Source organism: Gymnoscopelus braueri, assembly GCF_963280865.1.
Source record: "Gymnoscopelus braueri genome assembly, contig: SCAFFOLD_77, whole genome shotgun sequence".
Lineage (NCBI taxonomy): Eukaryota > Metazoa > Chordata > Actinopteri > Myctophiformes > Myctophidae > Gymnoscopelus > Gymnoscopelus braueri.
In genome coordinates this window covers 85,535-101,813 of record NW_027660461.1, presented here as the reverse complement: position 1 = coordinate 101,813, position 16,279 = coordinate 85,535, and the positions used below count along the sequence as shown (strand labels likewise).

The 16,279-nt window shown below is 45.9% G+C and overlaps 1 protein-coding gene across 1 annotated transcript in view; it reads right to left on the bottom strand.

The window, feature by feature from the left end:
* Nucleotides 1-16,279, bottom strand: part of LOC308081541 (uncharacterized protein) — a gene marked incomplete at its 5' end in the record, with an annotated part of 76,287 nt that overhangs the window by 33,049 nt on the left and 26,959 nt on the right. The window lies entirely within an intron of this gene.

Genomic DNA, 16,279 nt, shown 5'->3' with positions numbered 1-16,279 from the left:
GGGTTTGTACCCTGCCTCACTGTGTCTTGGCCTTGATCAGTGTCCCACAGTGTGTATATAAAATGATAGATTCCCTGCAATTTTTTTTGTTACAAAAGCAGTTTCATGGCATTGTTGTAACCAATTGTGAAGCAGTTTGTTTATCGAGTAATGGTTATATTTCTTATGTTTTATAGTTTGTGTGTAGATTCCATGTTGTGTGCTTGCTTATACCTGACCGGGTATTCTGACCATTCTTAGACTGCATGTAGTACTGACCCTGACTAGTAGCTTGCTGTGGCTACTGACCTTGATGCGTTAATGTTTGTATTGTATGTTTAGAATGATAAAATCCATCAAAGACACTTGTCTGAATAATATTCTACTCTTAACTCTCGTGCTAAATCCCTACACATGGGATTGGTATATAAATGTGAGATAGCCGAAAGCCTCTTACGAGGGCGATCTAATTAGTTACATTGCTTGTGTGACTGGCTAGAAAATTGTACAGTCTACGTCTATTGTATTTCCCCTTGGGGTCGATTGCCCCTCCTGCTCCATTGCCCCACAATGTGGAGGAGGTGGGAGTGGTTGGCCATGATGGCGTCCAGTTTCCTTGCTATATGCACCTTCCCATATAGACAGGTGGGATTTCAGAAAAAAGGCCTTCTATAAGGAGGTTAGAGGCATTTGGGGGTAAAAGTTGGGAACAAGGCCATTTTACATAATTCAAGGGTGCTGAATCAGAAAAACACTGTTCCCAAGCAAAATTCTTAGTGCTTAACCTCCTACTTTGCATATCAAAATGGCTGCCGATTTTGAAGTATTTCTTAAATAACTCTATAACAAAGCAATCAAATCTGACAAATAAAGTGTATATATTTATATTCTGAGGTTCAGACAATGTGTGGAAGGTATTTATAATGTAATAGATGTAAATAAATGTACTGTTTCGTACTTAAAGTGATCCATCCACATCCCCCTTATTTTATTTTATTTCTACTTATCTGTATTTTTACCATCCTTAGGACATCTAAAATAAATTATTAGATGATGTGAAAAATCCTGGTACATTTGGCCCCTGATGACCAAAACATAAATGTGACATTCCATAAATACGCTATCATGGGGATTTCTGCCTTGTATAACTCACCCCCAGAATGAGTTAGAGCCACAGAACTGGTACTGATATCTGAACACAAACTACTTTCAACACAACTATATAGAGTGGGATGGGGATGGCTATACACCGCAGATAACATTGACATTCTTGATGAGTCACTTGATGGAAAAAACACTTTCCATGTGTAGCAGGATGGGCGTTGGCTCCCATTCTACCCACGGCCCATCCTCCGCCCACTCATCAGTGGGCTGATTGGCAACAGTATTAAAGCAATGCACCTCCAAACACAGTTAGCTGTCTGTCTCTCCACACTGGTCTGTTACCAGTCCAGGCTGGCCTGCCTGTGTTCGCATCGCGCATTAGCGCAGGTATGTCTCTCCATCTTGCTGTTAATGCACTTTACTTTATGCTGCGTAGTACATGGTCTTGAACTTGACCATGACCGTTTGTGTCCTTTGTAGCCTCTGTGTGTCTACCCACCTTGTTGGTGTCTTGCGCCGGGCATGCGTGCTGCTTCACGCTGCACAAAGTGGTACGTTGGTGGTCCTCCTTCTCCGCAGTATAATAAGTTAATTCTATGTCATAGCGGCACTATAATAATCATGACCTTCACTATTGCTACAGTTATTCCTACCGGTGCCCGCCGCGGCAAGCGGGCCATCATGGCTTCCGCCTTTGCTGCATAGCGGTACGTTACTGTCTGTCTCTCTGCTCCTGTCTTAATGAACATTAGTATTATAAATTGGTAGAATGACACGGCCATTATCGTTTCAGGCACTGTGATACCTGTCTGCTGCTTTGCGGGTTTTGAACTACCCACGCCACGCATTAAGAATCCTCTCACACTGACGCTCCACGCTGAGGTTCCCTTCCAGCTGAGCTTATGCCCTAATATGGTCAACGTACTCTTTTCTTTTATTTGGTTATTATTGGTTATTTAGTTGTTTGTTTTGGGTTATTTATTTGGTTATTTAGACTAGACTATAGGCCTACAGACGGCATTCTATCATGATATATATATATATATATATATATATACTCTATAATATACGTGTATATATGATACACTCTATAATATATATATATATATATATAGAATATGATACAAGTTAATTCAATCTACTTTCCCTGCACTGCCTAAACCTTATTTCCTGTCTTGCAGGCCTGTGGCTGGGGACCCCTTGGTGTGAGGGAGCAGGTGACGGCTGCCCAGTTGGGTTGTGGTAATTCCCCCCCCCCCTTTGCTGTGCTTGTGGTGTTAAATCATTTTAGTTCTGTTTTGTTGTGCCATTTGGGGTGCCCTTCCTCTGGGTCAGCCGGCCTGCTCATCCTCCCCCTTAACCCCCAGCACTGGCCCCATGGGCGAATAGGTTTTATTATTAAGTGCATTGCTTTTAGCTTATTAAATGTTTTGCTACTTTTATTGTTGATGTTATAATACAAATAAAGCTTTTTGTACTTTGGATAAACACTGTTTCTGCCTTTGAATTAATTGTACAAACGAACTTGTGTGAGGAGCAATATATGTTCAGGCGGTTGGTTTATATTATACATATTTCCTGGTTTATATTATACATATTTCCTGGGGTGCAATTCCCCAGGTGGCGTAGTTGGCTATATTATATAATTATCGATACCGCCCTGCTACAAATTGGCGTGGGTCGGCAGGACGTACAGATTAAAGGCAGAGACGTGTTTAGTTTTATTTCTTTTATTTTTCACTGTTCACCAATTTGTAGTGTTCTGTTTAAAAACAAACTGTATGTGGGGAGAGTGGTTGTGTTGGAGTGTATATATATATATATTTTTTTTTCTTTTGTTAACTTGTATTTCTTTTGTGTTCAAAGCAAAGCAGCAGTGGGTATCAGTGGACGTGAGAGGACCCATTGGTCGCCTAAAAGGGCTCCCTGGTTTCCGCTTCAGGACCTGGGTTGTGTTCTCAATTTGGTCGTAAGTCTTGGAAAATTTCTGTCACCGCTATGGAGGCTGAGCTGCAAGAGCTCAGGGAGCTGGTAGCCCAGCTAAAGGCAGATAGTTGTTCATTGAGACAGGAGCAGAGAGATACACAGCCAGGTACTAGTATAGTTCCCTCTGACGTGTCAGTCCCACCTTCTCCTGTACCCCCGTTGGGTGGGGCCAGGGTTATTTCTCCAGGAAGATTGGTCTTTGTGCCGCGAGATAGAAAGTGCCCATATTTCAGTGGCAAGTCTGGTGTAAGTATAAGTGAATGGGTGGAGGAGGCACAGGCTTGCATGCGCACTCGCTATCTCTCAGCCTTAGACCAGGCTTTCTTCCTATTTGATCATCTAGAGGGACAGGCACGAGAGGAGATAAAACATCGCCCTGCTGCGGAGAGGGAGGATCCCAATAACATTATTGGCATTCTAAAAGACCTGTATGGGTGTTCACAGTCCTACGTAGTTTTACAGGAGGCATTTTACAGCAGAAAACAGCAGGATGGAGAGACATTGCAAGAATTCTCTCTCGCTCTGATGAGCTTGATGGAGAAGGTCAAACAGCGGGCTCCGGCCAGCATGTTTAATGCAGAGGTTGTGTTGCGGGATCAATTCACAGAGCACGTCATGGACCGAGCCCTTCGACGGGAGCTGAAGCAGCTGGTACGCTGTCGTCCCACCATGACGCTGCTGGAAGTTAGAGAGGAAGCTGTTCATTGGGAACGGGCAGGCAGGCCCGTTTGTACAAAGAGTGGCAACGATTCCGTTCCATCGACATATAGTTCTCAGTATGTGATTCACGGCAGGGCACATCTGGCGAGTGGTGACCCGCCGCAGGGTTCGGAGTTAGGTGCAATCACAGAGATGCTAAAATGGCAACAGGAACAATTGAACCAACTAAGGCAGGTTGTGGCTCGCTTACCAAGTACTCGTCACCCCCCCCATGCTGGTCCTGTAATATGCTGGAGCTGTCAGCAACCCGGCCATTTAGCCAGGAAGTGTAGGGGTCGACGTGTTCCCCTCTACCCTGTACAGATAGCAGTTCCACCAGAGCCAGCAGCGCTGGCTACTCAGGCCACCATTACAGCATTGCCAGGTCATACAAAGGACACCCGACCGCCTGCCAGAAGTTACATGGGTCCCTTACTTGCTTCCCGGCCCAACGAGGTTGTGGCCATTGACTTTACCGTCTTGGAGCATTCTCGTACAGGGGTCGAGAACGTATTGGTTATCACCGATGTGTTTAGTAAATACACTTTGGCCATCCCCATTAGGGATCAACGGGCATCCACTGTGGCCCAGGTCCTTGTAAAGGAATGGTTCTATAAATTGGGAGTCCCTGGGCGCATCCATTCTAGTTGGGGCCGAAATTTTGACACGTCCCTATTCCAACAGCTGTGTAGCCTTTATGGAATCGAAAGATCCTCCACTACTCCGTACCACTCTGCTGGTAACGGTCAGGGCGAGCGTTTCAATCAAACTCTACATAATCTTTTGCGCACTCTGCCCTCTTTTCGTAAGAGGGACTGGGTCGATTATCTTCCCCAGATGCTATTCTGCTATAACTCCACCCCCCATCAGGCCACAGGTGAGACCCCTTACTACTTACTGTTCGGGCAAGAACCGCGTCTACCTGTGGACTTCCTGTTGGGGAGGGTCCCGGTAGCGGGTAGTGTAAATGCCTGGGTCATCGAACATCAGGCCCGGCTTCAGATAGCTTTTGAGGGGGCCCGGGACCGTTTGAAGGTTGCGGCAGACTGCCGAGAAGCACATCATGGCCGCAGGGTAGTCAGAGCTCCCAAGCCCGGTAGCGCTATGTACACCACGGCACCGGTAAGCGAACCAAGCAGAGTGAAGCATGTTCATCGCACCTTCCTCAAACAACGGGTCGAGAGGTCACCACCCTTGGTGGGCGAAGACCAGAACGAGGGTGACTGGTTTGTTCTCCCCCCAGTAATGCCCCAGTCCCATCTGGCCTTGCCTGCAGATCCACTTCTAGCAGGGGCTCCCCTGCGTCCTTCTGGCCAACCAGATTACACCTCGGTTGGGCCTGTTAATCTGAATGAGCACCCTACTGTATTAATAGCCTTACCTTCAGGATCCTCTGTTCCTCGTTTGGACGAACCATCCGGTAACGGAGACGGTGATCCACAGATGAGTCCAGAGTATGGGGAATCTCCCGATGGTGATTCGGTCCCCATTGTGCTGGCGGCTCTTGAACCATCTGCGGTCGTGCCTGTGGACTTAGTCGAGTCCAACAGGGTACTTCCACTCTCTAGATCACTGGTCTCTCAACCGGATGACCCATCCAGTAGTGCCGTCCAACGCCGAACTTCAAGGTCTACAGCTGGCCAACATTCCAACCTTTTCCATCTTCCACAGGCAGTGGATAGAGGACCGGTCCCCACTCCTGTTTCGGCATCGAATGGTGTCTCAGCCATCCAAACCCTGATTCCAGGGTCTATACAAGGATGAAACTTGTGTGAGTCATCGTCAGATTGTGGTGCAGTGCGGTGGGCTGGGATTGAACCCGAGGCTCCCACTCCTGTTTCGGCATCGAATGGTGTCTCAGCCATCCAAACCCTGATTCCAGGGTCTATACAAGGATGAAACTTGTGTGAGTCATCGTCGGGCCGACGATGCAATTGGAGGGGAAGGATTGTAGCAGGATGGGCGTTGGCTCCCATTCTACCCACGGCCCATCCTCCGCCCACTCATCAGTGGGCTGATTGGCAACAGTATTAAAGCAATGCACCTCCAAACACAGTTAGCTGTCTGTCTCTCCACACTGGTCTGTTACCAGTCCAGGCTGGCCTGCCTGTGTTCGCATCGCGCATTAGCGCAGGTATGTCTCTCCATCTTGCTGTTAATGCACTTTACTTTATGCTGCGTAGTACATGGTCTTGAACTTGACCATGACCGTTTGTGTCCTTTGTAGCCTCTGTGTGTCTACCCACCTTGTTGGTGTCTTGCGCCGGGCATGCGTGCTGCTTCACGCTGCACAAAGTGGTACGTTGGTGGTCCTCCTTCTCCGCAGTATAATAAGTTAATTCTATGTCATAGCGGCACTATAATAATCATGACCTTCACTATTGCTACAGTTATTCCTACCGGTGCCCGCCGCGGCAAGCGGGCCATCATGGCTTCCGCCTTTGCTGCATAGCGGTACGTTACTGTCTGTCTCTCTGCTCCTGTCTTAATGAACATTAGTATTATAAATTGGTAGAATGACACGGCCATTATCGTTTCAGGCACTGTGATACCTGTCTGCTGCTTTGCGGGTTTTGAACTACCCACGCCACGCATTAAGAATCCTCTCACACTGACGCTCCACGCTGAGGTTCCCTTCCAGCTGAGCTTATGCCCTAATATGGTCAACGTACTCTTTTCTTTTATTTGGTTATTATTGGTTATTTAGTTGTTTGTTTTGGGTTATTTATTTGGTTATTTAGACTAGACTATAGGCCTACAGACGGCATTCTATCATGATATATATATATATATATATATATATACTCTATAATATACGTGTATATATGATACACTCTATAATATATATATATATATATATATATATAGAATATGATACAAGTTAATTCAATCTACTTTCCCTGCACTGCCTAAACCTTATTTCCTGTCTTGCAGGCCTGTGGCTGGGGACCCCTTGGTGTGAGGGAGCAGGTGACGGCTGCCCAGTTGGGTTGTGGTAATTCCCCCCCCCCCTTTGCTGTGCTTGTGGTGTTAAATCATTTTAGTTCTGTTTTGTTGTGCCATTTGGGGTGCCCTTCCTCTGGGTCAGCCGGCCTGCTCATCCTCCCCCTTAACCCCCAGCACTGGCCCCATGGGCGAATAGGTTTTATTATTAAGTGCATTGCTTTTAGCTTATTAAATGTTTTGCTACTTTTATTGTTGATGTTATAATACAAATAAAGCTTTTTGTACTTTGGATAAACACTGTTTCTGCCTTTGAATTAATTGTACAAACGAACTTGTGTGAGGAGCAATATATGTTCAGGCGGTTGGTTTATATTATACATATTTCCTGGTTTATATTATACATATTTCCTGGGGTGCAATTCCCCAGGTGGCGTAGTTGGCTATATTATATAATTATCGATACCGCCCTGCTACAAATTGGCGTGGGTCGGCAGGACGTACAGATTAAAGGCAGAGACGTGTTTAGTTTTATTTCTTTTATTTTTCACTGTTCACCAATTTGTAGTGTTCTGTTTAAAAACAAACTGTATGTGGGGAGAGTGGTTGTGTTGGAGTGTATATATATATATATATTTTTTTCTTTTGTTAACTTGTATTTCTTTTGTGTTCAAAGCAAAGCAGCAGTGGGTATCAGTGGACGTGAGAGGACCCATTGGTCGCCTAAAAGGGCTCCCTGGTTTCCGCTTCAGGACCTGGGTTGTGTTCTCAATTTGGTCGTAAGTCTTGGAAAATTTCTGTCACCGCTATGGAGGCTGAGCTGCAAGAGCTCAGGGAGCTGGTAGCCCAGCTAAAGGCAGATAGTTGTTCATTGAGACAGGAGCAGAGAGATACACAGCCAGGTACTAGTATAGTTCCCTCTGACGTGTCAGTCCCACCTTCTCCTGTACCCCCGTTGGGTGGGGCCAGGGTTATTTCTCCAGGAAGATTGGTCTTTGTGCCGCGAGATAGAAAGTGCCCATATTTCAGTGGCAAGTCTGGTGTAAGTATAAGTGAATGGGTGGAGGAGGCACAGGCTTGCATGCGCACTCGCTATCTCTCAGCCTTAGACCAGGCTTTCTTCCTATTTGATCATCTAGAGGGACAGGCACGAGAGGAGATAAAATATCGCCCTGCTGCGGAGAGGGAGGATCCCAATAACATTATTGGCATTCTAAAAGACCTGTATGGGTGTTCACAGTCCTACGTAGTTTTACAGGAGGCATTTTACAGCAGAAAACAGCAGGATGGAGAGACATTGCAAGAATTCTCTCTCGCTCTGATGAGCTTGATGGAGAAGGTCAAACAGCGGGCTCCGGCCAGCATGTTTAATGCAGAGGTTGTGTTGCGGGATCAATTCACAGAGCACGTCATGGACCGAGCCCTTCGACGGGAGCTGAAGCAGCTGGTACGCTGTCGTCCCACCATGACGCTGCTGGAAGTTAGAGAGGAAGCTGTTCATTGGGAACGGGCAGGCAGGCCCGTTTGTACAAAGAGTGGCAACGATTCCGTTCCATCGACATATAGTTCTCAGTATGTGATTCACGGCAGGGCACATCTGGCGAGTGGTGACCCGCCGCAGGGTTCGGAGTTAGGTGCAATCACAGAGATGCTAAAATGGCAACAGGAACAATTGAACCAACTAAGGCAGGTTGTGGCTCGCTTACCAAGTACTCGTCACCCCCCCCATGCTGGTCCTGTAATATGCTGGAGCTGTCAGCAACCCGGCCATTTAGCCAGGAAGTGTAGGGGTCGACGTGTTCCCCTCTACCCTGTACAGATAGCAGTTCCACCAGAGCCAGCAGCGCTGGCTACTCAGGCCACCATTACAGCATTGCCAGGTCATACAAAGGACACCCGACCGCCTGCCAGAAGTTACATGGGTCCCTTACTTGCTTCCCGGCCCAACGAGGTTGTGGCCATTGACTTTACCGTCTTGGAGCATTCTCGTACAGGGGTCGAGAACGTATTGGTTATCACCGATGTGTTTAGTAAATACACTTTGGCCATCCCCATTAGGGATCAACGGGCATCCACTGTGGCCCAGGTCCTTGTAAAGGAATGGTTCTATAAATTGGGAGTCCCTGGGCGCATCCATTCTAGTTGGGGCCGAAATTTTGACACGTCCCTATTCCAACAGCTGTGTAGCCTTTATGGAATCGAAAGATCCTCCACTACTCCGTACCACTCTGCTGGTAACGGTCAGGGCGAGCGTTTCAATCAAACTCTACATAATCTTTTGCGCACTCTGCCCTCTTTTCGTAAGAGGGACTGGGTCGATTATCTTCCCCAGATGCTATTCTGCTATAACTCCACCCCCCATCAGGCCACAGGTGAGACCCCTTACTACTTACTGTTCGGGCAAGAACCGCGTCTACCTGTGGACTTCCTGTTGGGGAGGGTCCCGGTAGCGGGTAGTGTAAATGCCTGGGTCATCGAACATCAGGCCCGGCTTCAGATAGCTTTTGAGGGGGCCCGGGACCGTTTGAAGGTTGCGGCAGACTGCCGAGAAGCACATCATGGCCGCAGGGTAGTCAGAGCTCCCAAGCCCGGTAGCGCTATGTACACCACGGCACCGGTAAGCGAACCAAGCAGAGTGAAGCATGTTCATCGCACCTTCCTCAAACAACGGGTCGAGAGGTCACCACCCTTGGTGGGCGAAGACCAGAACGAGGGTGACTGGTTTGTTCTCCCCCCAGTAATGCCCCAGTCCCATCTGGCCTTGCCTGCAGATCCACTTCTAGCAGGGGCTCCCCTGCGTCCTTCTGGCCAACCAGATTACACCTCGGTTGGGCCTGTTAATCTGAATGAGCACCCTACTGTATTAATAGCCTTACCTTCAGGATCCTCTGTTCCTCGTTTGGACGAACCATCCGGTAACGGAGACGGTGATCCACAGATGAGTCCAGAGTATGGGGAATCTCCCGATGGTGATTCGGTCCCCATTGTGCTGGCGGCTCTTGAACCATCTGCGGTCGTGCCTGTGGACTTAGTCGAGTCCAACAGGGTACTTCCACTCTCTAGATCACTGGTCTCTCAACCGGATGACCCATCCAGTAGTGCCGTCCAACGCCGAACTTCAAGGTCTACAGCTGGCCAACATTCCAACCTTTTCCATCTTCCACAGGCAGTGGATAGAGGACCGGTCCCCACTCCTGTTTCGGCATCGAATGGTGTCTCAGCCATCCAAACCCTGATTCCAGGGTCTATACAAGGATGAAACTTGTGTGAGTCATCGTCAGATTGTGGTGCAGTGCGGTGGGCTGGGATTGAACCCGAGGCTCCCACTCCTGTTTCGGCATCGAATGGTGTCTCAGCCATCCAAACCCTGATTCCAGGGTCTATACAAGGATGAAACTTGTGTGAGTCATCGTCGGGCCGACGATGCAATTGGAGGGGAAGGATTGTAGCAGGATGGGCGTTGGCTCCCATTCTACCCACGGCCCATCCTCCGCCCACTCATCAGTGGGCTGATTGGCAACAGTATTAAAGCAATGCACCTCCAAACACAGTTAGCTGTCTGTCTCTCCACACTGGTCTGTTACCAGTCCAGGCTGGCCTGCCTGTGTTCGCATCGCGCATTAGCGCAGGTATGTCTCTCCATCTTGCTGTTAATGCACTTTACTTTATGCTGCGTAGTACATGGTCTTGAACTTGACCATGACCGTTTGTGTCCTTTGTAGCCTCTGTGTGTCTACCCACCTTGTTGGTGTCTTGCGCCGGGCATGCGTGCTGCTTCACGCTGCACAAAGTGGTACGTTGGTGGTCCTCCTTCTCCGCAGTATAATAAGTTAATTCTATGTCATAGCGGCACTATAATAATCATGACCTTCACTATTGCTACAGTTATTCCTACCGGTGCCCGCCGCGGCAAGCGGGCCATCATGGCTTCCGCCTTTGCTGCATAGCGGTACGTTACTGTCTGTCTCTCTGCTCCTGTCTTAATGAACATTAGTATTATAAATTGGTAGAATGACACGGCCATTATCGTTTCAGGCACTGTGATACCTGTCTGCTGCTTTGCGGGTTTTGAACTACCCACGCCACGCATTAAGAATCCTCTCACACTGACGCTCCACGCTGAGGTTCCCTTCCAGCTGAGCTTATGCCCTAATATGGTCAACGTACTCTTTTCTTTTATTTGGTTATTATTGGTTATTTAGTTGTTTGTTTTGGGTTATTTATTTGGTTATTTAGACTAGACTATAGGCCTACAGACGGCATTCTATCATGATATATATATATATATATATACTCTATAATATACGTGTATATATGATACACTCTATAATATATATATATATATATAGAATATGATACAAGTTAATTCAATCTACTTTCCCTGCACTGCCTAAACCTTATTTCCTGTCTTGCAGGCCTGTGGCTGGGGACCCCTTGGTGTGAGGGAGCAGGTGACGGCTGCCCAGTTGGGTTGTGGTAATTCCCCCCCCCCCTTTGCTGTGCTTGTGGTGTTAAATCATTTTAGTTCTGTTTTGTTGTGCCATTTGGGGTGCCCTTCCTCTGGGTCAGCCGGCCTGCTCATCCTCCCCCTTAACCCCCAGCACTGGCCCCATGGGCGAATAGGTTTTATTATTAAGTGCATTGCTTTTAGCTTATTAAATGTTTTGCTACTTTTATTGTTGATGTTATAATACAAATAAAGCTTTTTGTACTTTGGATAAACACTGTTTCTGCCTTTGAATTAATTGTACAAACGAACTTGTGTGAGGAGCAATATATGTTCAGGCGGTTGGTTTATATTATACATATTTCCTGGTTTATATTATACATATTTCCTGGGGTGCAATTCCCCAGGTGGCGTAGTTGGCTATATTATATAATTATCGATACCGCCCTGCTACACATGCAACCCAAATGGCAGCATGGCAACGGGGCCAAGATTCAGATTCCAAACTTCAGACGCTAAAGCCATCCACTAGACATACACTGATTGTGCCAGATGTCCTCGAGACCCTGCTTCCTGTCAATATAAATTCTGCTACAAGTGAGCCAGTATTCACATCACCTGTTGATAAGGCATGGTTTATGAAAACTGAAGGAGACAGTGATTGTTTAAAACAAGCACAAGCAACAGACATGGCTTTCTTTATGCAACGTCAAGATTCTGACACAAAACCTTCTTGGACTGTATTCAATCAATCAGTCTCATCAGAGGAACCAGAGCAGACAGCAGTAGGATATTTGCCCATAATTCTTGCGCCGGCTCATGAGTTCAATACTCTAAATACAGTTGTGAAGAGGTGCATGGCAATATCATCTCATTTTGGTCAGGAGCATACAGTCCTTACAGTGGACCAAGCCCTATTCTGCAAGCTCATGGAACTGAAGTGGTCTGTTGAAGAATACCGGGATAAATTAATCCCTCGCCTTGGTGGACTTCATACTGCAATGAACTTCCTGAAGGCTGTGGGAGATCACATGGCTGGATCTGGTTTAGCTGAAGTGTGGCTGGAGAGTGCATTTCTTGGGGAGGGTGCTGTGCAGCTTGTTCTGTCAGGAAAATCATACAACAAGGCTATGAGAGCACACAAACTAACCTTGCAAGCCTTGTGGCGGATTTTGGTACCTATATTGCTCTCGTTTGTGGCAGAATCGGACATGGAATACCAGGATGAAATTTCTGCAATGGTTGCTGATGACAACCTTGAAAGAATTCCCGAGTTGATAACATGTCTGAAACAGGAACGGTTTCGCAACCTTCTGAAAGATTTCATTGCAAGTAAATCAGAGGATGTGAACTTCGTCTTCTGGTGGGACTACTGTATATGGACATGGTCTCAATACTGTTGCAATTCACTCGAGCTCAGCGTGATGGACTCTGGGACCTTCATCTCCACTCCTTCAGCCAGATGTTGCCATATTTTATGAGGTATGACCACCTAAACTATGCAAGATGGGGTCCAGTGTATATAGCTGAGATGCACCAACTTCCAGAACCCATACTATCTGAGTTTCAAAAGGGCAACTTTGTTGTAAAGCGTTCCTGTCAAAAGTTCAACCAAGTAGATCCAGACCAAGCTATGGAGTGGATAAATGCTACAGGAAAGAAAGCTGGCGGAATTGTTGGCATCACAAAGACAGCATCAGCGCTTTGTAGATGGACCCTTTCCTATAACTTGAGGACTCACATTGCACTTGCAACACATGCAATGTACAACAACTGTCCTGACAGAAAATGTGTTAACAAGGAAGCTACCAAATCACGTCAAAAGAGGGACAAGAAAGATGAAATGGCATTGCTCCTGGCCTTCCAAGGTTTCAAGGTGTTTCATTCCGTTTCACCAGGGTCATTGCAAAATCTTGTCACAAAAGACCTAGCAACAGAGGCAATCCAAAACTCACTGCTTTGTGCCAAAGTACTTGGACAAGAAGAAGTGAGTACATTTGTTGAAAAGAGGATGATTGTGTCTGGGCAAGGAGACAAGCCAGATGTCCCAATCCATGCAACGCTACACAGGAGTAATGCCAAAACATTTGCATCTTTGTATGAAGTCGTCAAAGACACTAAAGACAAAGAAAAGAGAACTATCCTAAAGGCAGACAGAAACATCCTCCAACGCCTTGTTACTGCCTATGAGGCGGGTCGTCCGGTTGACATGCCAGCTGTCCTGAAGCACGAGCTTCTGCCAGCTCCTATATCACTTGCTGAAATTAATGGTACACTCCGCACTGGAAACAAGTCTGTGCTGACGGATAAGCTAACTGAAGACATAGTCTGTCCTGAATCTATTGAACTTCACCACTCATCGTCTTGCCTCATCATTGACGGACAAGCACTGGTTGTTGCTTTGGGAAAGCCTGACAATGCAGTGACCTTTGGGGATTTGGCTGACACATATGTAAGAGCAGTACTGAAGGCAGGTTCTAACTACAGTATCAACGGATAGACATTGTGTTTGACAGATATAGAGAAGAGACAATCAAGGGTGCTACCAGGACACGACGCACAAAAGCAGCTCAACCAATCAGACGAGTTGTTGAAGGTCGTGATGTACCTCTTCCAAAAAACTGGACAAATTTTCTGTCACTCCCAGAGAATAAAATTGATTTAGCAAATTTACTGTCTGAGGAACTGTGCTCTCAGGCACCTGATGACAAGGAGATTGTAGTTGCTGGTGGATTCAGAGACGAACTTGAGGTTAGATCATCAAAGACAACCACCGATTTGACTCACCTGAGAGCAACACATGAAGAAGCTGACACTCGGTTGGTGTTACATGCTGTGCACAGCCAGTATAATACAGTTGTTGTGTCATCAAGAGACACTGATGTTCTTGTGATTTTGGTTTCCTACTACCAACGTGCACAATGTGATGTCTGGTACCACCAAGAAACGGCGATATGTACCTATTGATGCTGTTTTCAACAACCTACCAGGAGATTCATCAGCAAGTCTAATACCTTTTCATGCATTAACCGGATGTGACACCACATCCTATATCGCAAATCACACCAAAAGGTCATCATGGAAAGTATTCAAAGAGCACCATAAATTACTCTTGAACTTAGGAGTTGGTGAACTCACAGAGCAGACTATTCAATCATCTGAATCATTTGTCTGCAGAATATATGGTGTGCACAGAACAGACTCTGTTGATGCAGCAAGGCATATATTGTTCTCCAAGACTGGTAAACCGGAAGCAATGTCGCAGACAAGTGATGCTCTCCGCTTCCATTTGATGCGAGTACACTATCAAGCAATGGTTTGGAGAAATGCTCACTGTGCCATACCTGAGCTTCCTGCACCTGTGGACATGGGATGGAAACGTGGTGATTCAGGACTACAGCCCATTCTGATGTCATTGAGTCCAATCCTGGAAATGATTTCATGTGCATGCCATAAGCAAAGCACAACACGTCGTTGCAAATGCCGGAAATCTGGGTTACGATGCACAGCCATGTGTGCATGTCAGCAACGGAGTGATGATCAACCTCCTTGTATGAATGTGGTCTAGTGTCTAGACTTTCGTTCAACAATGGCCAATACAGTATCTTTAGAGTACTAAACCGTTATCTGTTATGGGGGCCGCTATTTTGCATATTTCGGAGTAGGCTGATTATTATATTATATTATATTATCATATTATATTACTTACAAATTCTTTACTCACATTGTAGAAAATGTATATAGACACTTCATTTGTCAATTTTGCTTGCCTGGCCACAGAGTTATTGAAGATAAAGGTGCGAATTTGCCAATTTGGCAGCCATTCAGATATGCAGATTAGAAGGTCAAAAAATAAACATTTAGCATGTATTTTAGATGTCCTAAGGATGGCAAAAATACAGATAAGTAGAAACAAAATAAGGGGGATGCACATGGACCCGTTTGAGTACTACGGTAAATCATTTTATGGAATGGTGGCCTCTAATTTGCATATTTATTTACATTATTTACATTTATTTACATTTATTACATTACAAATACCTTCCACACATTGTATGACCCTCAGAACATAAATATTTACACTTTATTTGTCAGATTTGCTTGCTTTGTTATAGAGTTGTTTAAGAAATACTTCAAAATCGGCAGCCATTTTGATATGCAAATTAGGAGGTTAAGCACTAAGAATTTTGCTTGGGAACAGTGTTTTTCTGATTCAGCATCCTTGAATTATGTAAAATGGCCTTGTTCCCAACTTTTACCCCAAAATGCCTCTAACAATCACATATTTCAGAAATCCCACCGGTCTAATAGTGTTGAATCATGCCCAATCACTGCTTTGTCGCTACTGTATGTTTATAGGATTTATTTTAATGTCACTCTGCTGACCTGTGTGGGAGTCCTCAGTGGCAGGCTGGATGTCTTGCTGAAGAGGGGGAGAGACACAGGCCGGGTGGCGGATCGAAATCGGGTGCCCATTCGGTAGGTGATGGTTGTACCAGAGTCGCCTGTACAACAAACATGACATTTGAACTGTCATAACTATGCAGTCAGTCTGATCTATGAAAAACTTGCTATATAGACTCACTCTAAAAACCTCAATAACTAAACTCCATCTGACTAGATGTATTTTGACATTTCCTTCTAAATCATAGATCTGATTCCTACCAAATTGTCTGGGGATAATTATTGGACCAAGCTTATGAAAACTGGCATACAACTTGTTAATATCTCATTTAGTTTTGAGGATATTGTGTTAATTTCTAAAGGCCAGGCCGCACCAATGCAACTAGTCACAACTGCTTGCAACATAACAGTTTTAAGGGCAGCCCAGACCAATGCAACGATGCACTTTACCAACCGAGCTACACCGGCACGTTCTGTACACCAGTCTTATGTTGTCAATTCTAACAGAGGATGGGCCTGTTGCAAATGTGGCCATAAATCAATGTCAGTTTGTCCAAACGTTACTAAACTTGTAGGCGTTTTTAATCCAATGAAAAGGTTGAAACCTGTCACCAAAATATCTTTGAAAGTGGACTGTATAGGGCTGACGGTTTGCAGAAGAAAAAAGGGGAAGGCTTTTGGCTTGTAAATGACTTAGTGTCTCTGTCAGTGGCGTAG